Source organism: Drosophila takahashii, chromosome 2L (assembly GCF_030179915.1).
Source record: "Drosophila takahashii strain IR98-3 E-12201 chromosome 2L, DtakHiC1v2, whole genome shotgun sequence".
NCBI classification, from domain to species: domain Eukaryota; kingdom Metazoa; phylum Arthropoda; class Insecta; order Diptera; family Drosophilidae; genus Drosophila; species Drosophila takahashii.
Window position 1 is genome coordinate 10,523,496 of NC_091678.1, and position 11,764 is coordinate 10,535,259.

Below are 11,764 nucleotides of genomic sequence, written 5' to 3' on the forward strand. Positions count from 1 at the left end.
GCAGAAGCGTCACTTATCTACAGAGCACAGAGTTCCAAAAACAAGAGGAAAACCCAAAAAAAAAAAAATATAAAAAAAATAAATCTCTAAATATCCTGCAAATAAAAAAATGTATAAGCTGTCTCAAGCGCAGCTGCTAATTTAACAACAGACAGACGCAGAGAAATATGATTAACCGCAGAGCAACGATACAAAATGGGTGTTGCAACTCGCTGGCCAAGTGTGCAACTGCCAAGCCAAGAAAAACCAAGCCAAAATTGCATGATTTTCCAGTCATAATGAAACCGAAAGCAGAAAACAACAACTGCTGCGCAAAATCTCCTCAACAGTTTTCGGCGTAAATTAACGTAAAATACTCGAAAGCCAAGACACAGCAGACACATTGTACAGCCCCCATGGAGAGTGGGTCTGAAGTGCGGATTGGAGTTTAGCTTAGCTGGCTGGCGAGCACACCTTGATTTACCTGCACATTTAACAGTAGTCTCTACCTCCATCTCTCAATCTCCTGGCTACCGATCCCCCGAAATCTGGCCAGCACGATCATTATGACGAATGAACAGCATCTAAACGATTATGGCTTACGAGTCTGACTGGCAGTAGTTAAATTTGTCGCTGGCCTATCTACCATCTAAAAGGTATCCTAAGGTGTCCAAAGCACGTGCAAGCTGGTGATCATTGCGATGGAGAGGAGATAGCTAAAGTAAGGGAAGGCCTTAGGTGTGCAGTGAAACAATTTAATACCCTTCTCTTTAAATGCCAAATACAAAACAAGAGAGATTATTAAGTTAATCATAAGCAAATTAAAGATTAAATACTAATTTTTAACGTATTTTTTATTTTGCAGTAATTCTACTATATTATTTTTATTTTTACTAGAGATATTATTAGGTTGATCATAAACAAAATAAAGATTTTTATAATATAATCGAATTTAATGAACTTAACTTTAACCATTACCTTTAAACTTTATTTATACTATATTATATACTAATTTATAACCCCCAATTGTTAATTATACCCGTTACTCGTAGAGTAAAAGGGTATATTAGATTCGTGCAAAAGTATGTAACAGGTAGAAGGAAGCGTTTCCGACCCTATAAACTATATATATTCTTGATCGGGATCACTAGCCGAGTCGATCTAGCCATGTCCGTCTGTCCGTCTGTCTGTCCGTCTGTCTGTCTGTCTGTCTGTCTGTCTGTCTGTCTGTATGAACGCTGAGATCTCGAAAACTATAAAAGCTAGAAGATTGACATTTTGCATGCAGGTTCTAGGAGTTCCTACGCAGCGCAAGTTTGTTTCAAAAGGGTGCCACGCCCCCTCTAACGCCCACAATCGCTTATATACGATTTTAAAAATTTCAATATTTCGGAAAAGTAAAAATGCAGTTTTATTGTGTTTATCAATACCTATCGAAATGTAGAAGAAATTTTTTAAATCGGACCATTCGTTAAAAAGTTACGGCGGATCAAAGTTTTTCTCCATCTCTTTCGCACTCCCTTTAGCTGAGTAACGGGTATCTGATAGTCGGGGCACCCGACTATAGCGTTCTCTCTTGTTTTGCAGTAATTTCAATATATCCTATTTATTTTTACCTCTTTAAAACGCTTTCTTCTTGGGTTATAATTTAAAGTGAACTTATCCATTACATTAAAACTTTTTACTTTAAAAACCTACTTTGGTGTTTTTCTTAATGGTTTTCTTGCCAAATCCAACTTGAGAAATGTTCGAAAGTGCGGTGAGTAAAATGTATACACTCATTAACAAACTATTTGATTCCTCATTACCAGCAGCTAAAGAAATCGAACAAAGATTGCCAAAAGAGGCAAAAAACACTTTATTGCCTGCCATTCAGCAATTTCCAAAACACATTTTTAACAAAAAAAAAAAAAGGTAAAGAAATAAATGTTAAAAATTATGGCGAGCAGCGAAAACTATTTTTGTGTAATTATTTTATAGTTTGAATTTCTTTTGGCGCCCCCTCCACCGTTTTCCCCCACTTCCACCCACTTTGACGCCTATCGGTGAGGTGAATTGCGAGTACGCCTACTTTTTACATCATTTATTATGTGGGCAAACTAATAATGAATGCGTTTTGGCCCAAAGGGGGTAGACTGACTGGCAACATTGCATGTTTTCAAGTGGCACGCTTCGTTGATTGCTCCTGCGTTTGTCGAATCACTCGGCTGCAACCGAAACACCAAATGTATGATTCAATAAATCTCTCTTTGAGTCTAGGTTTCGGCTTAAGTAGCCAGCTTATGGCTAAAATTTGTTACCCACAGATACACTTGTGTATCCGCTGAGTATCTCTGTGGGCGTCTCTCTACCATTTCGTGAGCTCTCCGATGAGTGTCAAGAACTTGTCTTGGCCATAAAGAGAAACCGGCAGAAATGTGCACCAAATGCAACAGTCAAACAATTTTGATTTTATTTTCATTTTTTTTTTATTCCGTTTGCAAAAAGTTTAACCAGTTTCCCCACTAGTTGACAGTTGGCAATTGAAGTCTTTTTATGGTAACTTGCAGAATGAGGAATACGTTAACTGGCTGACAGCCAAATGAAAGAGTAGGCCGCAGCAGCTCAAGCAAAGGTTGCGATCATGGACCATGAGTTCGGTTGGTGTTCGCTGGACAAGTAAAATAATCTAAAATTTTTAGAAATTAAAATACAAAAATGTTAGATTAAAACCCAATAAAACCAATGAACAAAAAGAGACAAAGTCAATAAACTTTGGATCAGGTTAACCATCCCACAATCAAAACAGCGGAGCCATAAACTCTCAGAACGAGTTATAACTGATTCTGCACCACGATCTCCAACTGATAACCCCCACAATACCAATTGCAGGTAAGAAGGTAAAAATTCAGAGCTTGGCACAAGAACACAAACAAACAAATCAAAACTAGAAGTGCAGCAATAAATGAGAGAGATATATACAAAAGCTATAGTCTAGTAGACAGAGACGACTTTCAACAAAGCATCGCCTATGAACCTGGCAACCGGTTTGACTCCTCTATATAGACAACAAACAAATATGTAGTGTAAGAAAAACACAACCTGAGAGGCCATAAAGCAAACGAGCGAGTCGCAAAGGGCAGGCCGCACAGTACACAGATATGCAAAAAGCTTAAATTGCACTTATAACTTTATTAAATATCATATAATTTATATACTAGATTTTCAAAAAAAAAAAATCGGCGTTATCGATATTTTCGATAAAATCCCGATTAACATCGATTTTTTCTAATGAATTTTTTTTATTTTATTTTTTTTTAATTCTAAACATAATTGTTATAATTTATTTAAATTAAACTTTTCTCCTTATAAACATCGATATTATCGATCAAATATTGTACAAATATAAAAATATCGATATTTTTCGAGCTCTAAAAATATATCTTTATCAAAATGTTATTCTCTGTGTACAAGTAACCACTGAGAACTGCGACCGAGACTTGAGCCAGACTTGAGATACTCGCACTTTTGGGGTAGATACAAAATCGAGTTTCTCCCCAAACCAAAAGAAGAAATCCAGGAGCTTCGGAGGAGGCTCTCGGGCCTTTTGGTCAATGACTGCCGGAGAACCTCACCTCGGTGTTGCCCCCATCGGAAGACAGAAAACAGTTGACTTGACCATCATTATCATCATTCATTTTTCATGGCTGAGTGCCTGGCAGGCAGTTAGCTCTGATTGTTTACAGCTGCCGTAGTACAAGTTAAAATCTAAACTGGTTTTCCGCCCAGCTGTTAGCCCGGGTCCAGAAACTCAAGAAATTGAAGAAACCCAAGAAACTCAATATGCCCAGCGCACACACAGGATGCAGACAGTCGTCAAGTGGCTTGGCTGGTTGACCAAGGAGTCCAATGAGCCGATTTGCGAGCGGGTGCGGTTGGGTTTGACTTGACCCAAAACGCTTCTCGAAGACACCGTCGGGTTTTTTTTTTGTTTTTTTTTCTTTTTTGGCCCGGTCTGCGGATAAGAAAATGATGAAATTCTCGGGGCTTGTCTTTGTTCTACCTTCTTTTTTTGGTGCTGTTGCAACTCATTATTTTGCGGTTGGAAAACCAACTTTTGTTATGGCGTTCAAGTGCATAAACATCTTCCTCTTGGCCTTTTTAAACGGTAAACGATATATATACGCTGATGTTGTTGTCATGGCATAATCTCCAAGGCATTAATACAAGTCCGAAGTCTTAGTCAGAGATCTCCAGGGAGATGAAAGCGGTTGGGTTCTTGTGGGTGATGAAATGTGATGATCGTATTTGCGGTCAACGAAGTGAGTGGGGCAGTAAAAAAAAGAAGCTAACGGAACACTCGTTTTTAAATTTATGGATGAGTATACAAGAAGCGGAAGGTTGAAATACACTGCGTTTCAGAAAAAACGAAGGAAAGCTTTAAAAATAAGTATTTGGGATATCTACAAATACAAATTCACATAATACAAAATTAATATATTTGTATTATTTATTGCCAATTTTAATTTAATTGCCTACTATTAGTTTTCCATACATTTTCAATATATGACTTAAATGTAATAAATATTTATCCGTATAATTTGTTTCATTTATTGTTATACCCCATAACAGCACGTTTTTATACGCAATGTCTGCAAATGATAAATTATATATGTAAACGTTTCTTTTTTGGGTTTCTTTTTAATTGAAATTTTGGGTCAGACAAGGAACTTCACTTCTTTTCTTCAGCATCATTTTCATTTTCATGTCTGTCAGTTATAATTAAAGTTAATTTACTACCCCAAAAGTAAAGTCAAAATTTCAATTATTTATGAAAAGCGAGAGATAACGAAGTAGAATGGAGTTTAATTACACAATCAGCTAATCAAATCACAATGCTGAGTCATTGAGTCTCTCTGAAGGAGTTTCTCTGCGTTTTTGGAATTACCAATTACACTTTCCGGAATCTTGTTAAGAAAATCCAAATCCATAATTCCAAGCACTCAATCATATCGATGCAAGCCCACAGACAGGCTTAAAATATGCAAGTTTTTCAATTTGCCTCGATTTCCATATTCTTTGACAAATTTCGTTGCCAGGCAGGGGATAAAATCGTAATTAGGCGTCTCTCTCTTGTTTGCCAGTGGGCAGCCTACTGCTCACCTGCTGCCTCCTCACCTGGTTTTCCTCCACCTATAACGCCTCGTTGATTGTTTGAGCAGGTTGTGTAATCTTTTGAGCTTAACTAAGAAAAGCTAACTTGGACCTGACACCGCGCTTTGCAACTAATGCTAACTCGAAAAAAATACAGAAAAAAATTAAGAATAACAAAGAAAATTTGAAAAAAATAAAATGGATAACATTTAAAAACTTTTAAATATTTTTGTATTAAGTATGGAAACATTAAATATTTACAACTCAATACTAATTGAACAATCATAAAATTATTATGTTTCCAGAGTGCTAAGGTTGAACCAAACCTTCTTTAAACATTTTCACCCAACTAATGATATATTCCTCGCCCCGTCTAGACAAAAAACCAATGCCAATCAGCCTTACTTATCTTGCCAAGGTGTTAACATTAGAAAAACTACAAATAAATAAATAAATAATTAAGCAGTAATTACGACATCTAATCGGTTGACAGGGAGAAAATGCAAATCACAAGCTCCGACATGAAGAAAAAATGTTGACTAATTACCAAGAATCTTACGACAAAAGTGTAAGTGATAATTAGAAAGGGGGAGAGAAGCAGAGAAGCGGAGACGGAAAAATAAATCAAAGAGCACCAAACAAAGCGTCGATGATTAAGAGTTAATTACAGCTTTTAAAAACATTTCGCGATTTCACTTTTTCAAATGCAGAAATACAAATAAGAAAACAAAAAAACGATTTAGACTTGACCCACTTATCAACAGAGTGAGTAGTGAGTAGTCAGAAGAGAACCGAGAATTGAATAAAATTGAAAACCGAAATATCCAAAGTACTTGGCGCAGAGTTCAGTACCCATCAAGTGCGTTACGCCCTCGTGCGTATTTCTCTCACGACCAAGACCCAATTTCCGATGACAAAAGGAAAACGAATTCTCATTGAGACAGCATATTGAATGTCTTTGCGTGGTCTCGATTACAAAGGCAGAAGCTAAAAAAGCAGCCAGAAAATCTAGCAAAGATCTTGGCGACAATTATAATCAACATGAGTATATTTCTATAAAAAGGCTGGCCTCAAACACGCAAATCTCGTTGGACTTTTGCTTATGTTTCTGCCCACTGATGGCAGTGCACTTGAAGTAGTTCATCACGGTGTACCGAAACCACCTACGAAAATATCATGGAAAGTTCATCGAAGGTCTCCTTTCCCTTGTCAAAAATTATTATCTGCGATTTAGCTTAGCATTGGGGGAAATTCCTAGAAATCTTTTATGAAAATATTATACGTTTAACATTGAGATTTAGACACTTAACCGTGTTAAAACATAATTGATTGTCAAGTCAAAGACTTTGTTTTTTTTCTCTTCTCAGGCTTTTGTTAATTAAATAAGTGCGTGGATGATGTCGTCTCCATAATCAATTTCAATTGAAGGTGTCAAGCAGCTAGGCCCAACTGAAATGGAAACTGACGTAGGCAGACTTAATTGTTTGCCAGTTGGAAATTCGCCCCAGAGAAGGTTATCTGTGCGATAGAATATTATGGAGTGGGCGGAAAATCAAGGGAGCTCATTTAGCCGAAATTAGGCCAATTAAACCGAATATTCTGATTTAAACTACTGTATCCAAGTATTCAAGGGCAATTGTTATTTGGAACGCTTACCCAAATGTAAGGTATTTAACTATTATCCCGTCATCACAACCTTAATCACAGCTGAGTAGACAGATTGACTCACCGAAACTGCAAATAGAAAGGGAAAAGGGAAATTAAGATCTTTTTCAAAGTAATTTGTGATTAATTGTTTCAACAAAGTAGTGCTAAAGGAAATGCCAGTTTCAGTATTTGCCTGAGAACAATTGTTAACAAGTCACGGGGCTATTTAAACTTGGAAAAACTGTATTAGTTTACTGTGTGAATTTGTGCTACACCAAACAAATGACAGCTTATCAGCTAGCTCACTGCTAATCAAGCTCGTTTATCTATCTAATCACTCCCAGATATTTTATGGAAATTAAGCATTCAATTTACATAGCCTGTTTCTGAGTCTGCATAAAATATTCGCAAATAAAAATACATATTTCCAGCAACACATGCTACTAGCAATTAACAAAATGTTTCTATTTATTTATCGCTATCGAGCGCAGAGATAAAGAAAAACTATAAGCTGATAAGAATGTTGAGTCGCTGGGAAAAAAAAGAAGGCAAAAGTCTAGGGAGACGCAACGGAAATAGCACGTTTTATACGTATAGCAACGATCAGCTGATTCTTTCCAGTAGTTTGAGCTTAGGCTAGATCAAGAAACCCTATAAAATACATACATAGAAATTCAACGTGCTCGGCGTTTACTTTATTATTTCTATAGGAATTCTCAGAGAACTGTGACGCACTTCTCTCCCCATGCTCAATGCTAAATTTAACAATAGAGAAAAGCTAAATGTGTGGCGGAAACCAATTATTATTTTGCGTGAGTCTCTCTCTTCACAAGTTTTTGTTGAATAATCAGCTGATCGGCTATAGTCTCTCAAAGACACCTGCTCTTTTTTGCTGATTCTTCAACTTCATTGGGATTTTCTCGTGGGATTCATCTTAAAATTCAGTGGAATCATAAAATTTGTCACCAAATTTAGGCAGAAGTTTAACCAGACTTTGCCTCTCAGCTTTCTTCAGTTTGTTAACTTTTTATTTAGCTTGATAACAAACCTGATTTCTCATCAATGACGTAGAAAGACTAATCGAAATCGGGGTTTTGTCGTATTTGAAATACGATGTTGGGTGATAAGACGGTGGTTATCTGCTATACTCAAGTTCAATCATTACCTGACTACAAAAACCCGCATTGTTTTTTGTTACTTTCGGTAGTCTATCAAATTGCCGTCAATAAAATGCTTATATGGCAGATAGAACTTTGGCACTTAGGTTCAGATATGCGTTTCTAGTTTCTCCCGATAATAACAAGGGTGTGTGTCTAAGCATGTGATTCTAAGTATTAAAACTTAACAGTTTGTACTTGAATGTCGAGTATCTAAGGACGGAATTTTTCTTGTTTACTTAAGGGGCTAAAATTATTTCAAGTACTCGACTTAGTTTGGGAACATCAGATTGAGGCAATGACCCAAAAAATAAACATTCTTCGGGTAGGTCCGTTGGGATTTCAACTTGAACAACATAAAATAGTATGGGATATAAGACATTCTAATGGAACTGTGTAAATATTTAGTCAGATCTAAAAAATTGATACATAAACCAATTTGTTAATGTTTTTAGATCCCTTTCTTTGTTTTTTTTTAACTTTCCTCCTACATCTCATCTGGCATGCTTCACTTATTCTTGGTTCTTAACAGCCACTCAGCATTTTCAGTTTGATAGTTTTTCTTTTTTGCTTTATTGCCACATTTCATGCAAATTGGTTTGGCCCCTCGAGGTTTGGTTGGGGTCACCTAACGGCTCTTTCATCGCTGTTTATTTGCCCAGGCCCGAAAAACTTACTCGACTTCTCTTGAGACGAGGCCGCATAAACTTTTGCGCACTTCATAAAAAATTGCGCAAAAAACAAGGTAAACAATGAAGAAAACTACAAAATAAATACTTATAAAAATAACATTTTAGGGTCCGTTAGGAAACCCCTTGTGGGGCCAATGTGGGTTACTTTTTTATGACACTTCACCCAGGCCGGGTGAGAGATATGTGTGTATATAATATGTAGGCATAAAGATCCATATGCAAATTTTGCTACTCGGCGCAGGAACAACCAAACGAATCACACCTGAGGGCATCGCATAATTGTGTCACTGTGAGTGAATTTCATTAGAATTTCTGAGCAGGCTTTCATCGGAACAAGCCAACCGGCACACAAAAAATTCATTTAATTTTCTGCCCTGTATTTGCATAAGCTGATGAGTTTTGCTTATTTGTGGATAAATAAGAAATTGGAGTTTCAGACCTCTTGTCTTATAAAAAGTAGTTTGGAGTTACTAGAACATCTCACTACCCACAGCATTTTAAAAATAAATTTAAAACAATAGGATCTTAAAGCGTTTAGCTTTCAAAGACCTTCAAAACTATTTGGCCACTAAAACATTCCGTTTTCTATATACCAAAGAGTTCCACAGCCTTCAGCATTTGAATATAATTAATTGCGTTTCTCAAATCCAATTAGCACCCAAAGTAAACTTTCGAATGTTGAAATGTAAAGATCATTCGATAACCTTCTCATGGAAATGAGAGATGGGTTTCGGGAACCCAAATAGATGGTTTTTTTGGGGCTGCGGGCGAAGACAGAACATCGGTTGAGTGAAATGGAAAGCTAAAAGCAAAACAAAAGCCCACAACACGTGTTGCAAATTGTATGCAGGCCAAAGAATCATAAAACAAGCACTCTGGAAATGATTAACAAAACCGAAAAGATTAATAACAATGGTTAAGAGAGACCTGAGACAACCACGCGTTGATTAGCCGGCCCTAGGGTAACAAAAACTGAGGAAAGTATCTGAAATTTCACTGCATCGTGTTTTTTTCCTCTTGGTATCTCAATCGGATTTCGTGAGCGACAAGAAGTTGGCCAGTTTTAATGAAAGCCAGCCGATTTTAATCTTCATTTAGTGCTGAAGATCGTTATCGATCGCTGGAATCGCAAATGGCTTGGCATTATAAATTGGTCTTCGTTTTTTGTTATTTCTTTCCCCCATTGGCTTGTGTTCTTCTCTGTTTTGTTTTCCTCTTATTGATTGTTCTTGAAATATGTTTGACTTTGAAAAGCAGAGGCAAAAAACAAAATTAGAATACGAAATCCGTTTATGTCTATCCTCGAGCAGAATCTTTGAGTAGGTTCTCAGGGCAAAAGGTCATAAAATCGATATTAGCTTTTTAAAATACCATTTTTATGGTATTTTAAGTTCAGAAGCGTGGGATGCGAGAGATTACAAAATAGCACAAGCTCTATAGAATTTCCCCGCCGTTGATAACAGGTGTCATATACAAGTACAAAGTAAACTTTTCTCATTCTAGAAAATAATCTCATCAGCCGGCTGAGAAATTACAATTTTGTTTATAAACATCTGGGAACATTTTCAGAGAGAGATTAGCGGAATTCGAGTGAGCGCAAACATTTGTCAAAAAGTGTGATATAATACTAATTATAAGGCACGATTGTACATTAATTCCAGCGATAATGTACACTTAATGTCAATGTACTCGGCGAATATGGAAGGCAGAATTAATTTATATTGTTTTAAATGGAGTAATCAGCATCAGCTGAGATCGCTACGAAAGATTAGCGATTACTAACAAAGTAAAATACAATATACATTTATAATAAATTTTTTTACAAATCGCACACAATTTATTTTATTGGACTATGCAACTTGAGAACTTCTGTTCTTTCAGACTTCATTATCCTTTACTTCCCTACTTCCCATTCATATTTTTGTTTAATGGAAATTCCTTCCTTTTTTTATTCCCTAACTATTCAATCCCCTTTTGATTTCCGTCAGTTTTGTGCTCAGATTTCAATGGTTTGCCGCTCTCAACTCAACTTCTATTTATTGCCAAGGACATTATTGCAAAAGTTCTCATGCCCACACACACACTCTCAAATTCGCATCCTTGATGCTGCACAACTCTCTTTGTTGCTCTCTCGCTCTAATCTGTTCTCTCTCTCTCGTGTGCGACAAAAAAAACTTCGCTTTTGGAGTTTGTACATAGATCTCTCACATCTCTCGCATTATTGTTGCTTTTTCAGAAGGGGTTGGGGGTACCGAAAACTCCACGAATGTGTATACCTCTTATGACAGACCAAAATTCACATATATTTCGTACCTTCTTTCGTCGTTAATCTCCGGATCTCTGTTTTGGTTTCTGGTTTTCTCAACTTATTGCACACCAAATCACCGATTTTCCTGTTACTTTTGTTATTTGTTAAACTGTTAAACACTTTAGCATCTGCGGTGCTTGGCGATGCTAATTATTAGGATAAGAAAACTTTAAGCGGTTACTATAATTTCTTGCAATTGAATTTGATTAATTTAGCGGGATTTGTGTTTGCTTGCTATTCCATTCATTGAGCAAAAATCGCGTTTGCCTTTGATTTACCGTTGTTGCTGCGACGAATTTCACTTTCGACTCGCACGAGCGTTATGAATTGGATTTATTTTGGATGTGATACTGGGGCTACTGTGTATTCGATTTCGATTCCGAGTTTTGAACGCCTGCAGTGCAGTTCTCCAAACGAGCCTCAAACAATGCGCCCGAACAGAAAAAATTGAACCTCCGCTGGTCTTTCCAACTCGTCCGCTTCGCACAACCGCACAAGCGCGATAATTTCAACCGAATGAAAGGCAGAAACAGAGGCCGAACGGTTCGAGTGGAGCAGCTGCCGAGCAAAACCAGAAAGCAAACGCACCCCAACCAACGGAGGTGGCAAATTTATAGCGAAAAGAACTAAAATTTCTGGTATGAAAACTAAAACAAAGGAGGAAAGGAATAATTTTCAACAAAATAATTATCACTTTTAATTGAAAAACATTTATTTCATATTTTGTATATTAGTACATTTTGAATTATTGAATATTATTTATATTTTGTTAAATTTATTTCTTTTAGCTTTTTCTTATTAGCCATCTAGCTTGTTACCGCTAAAAGTACTGCCATCACTGCCAAACA

General features: G+C 36.7%; 1 protein-coding gene across 1 annotated transcript in view; it reads right to left on the reverse strand.

The window, feature by feature from the left end:
• Nucleotides 1–11,437, reverse strand: part of Dyrk2 (Dual-specificity tyrosine phosphorylation-regulated kinase 2) — a 52,537-nt gene extending 41,100 nt beyond the window's left edge. The window contains exon 1 of the mRNA XM_017147378.3: nucleotides 10,922–11,437. The gene's annotated coding sequence lies outside the window, so the exon portion shown is untranslated. The remainder of the gene's footprint in view (nucleotides 1–10,921) is intronic.
• Nucleotides 11,438–11,764: the final 327 nt, after the last annotated feature.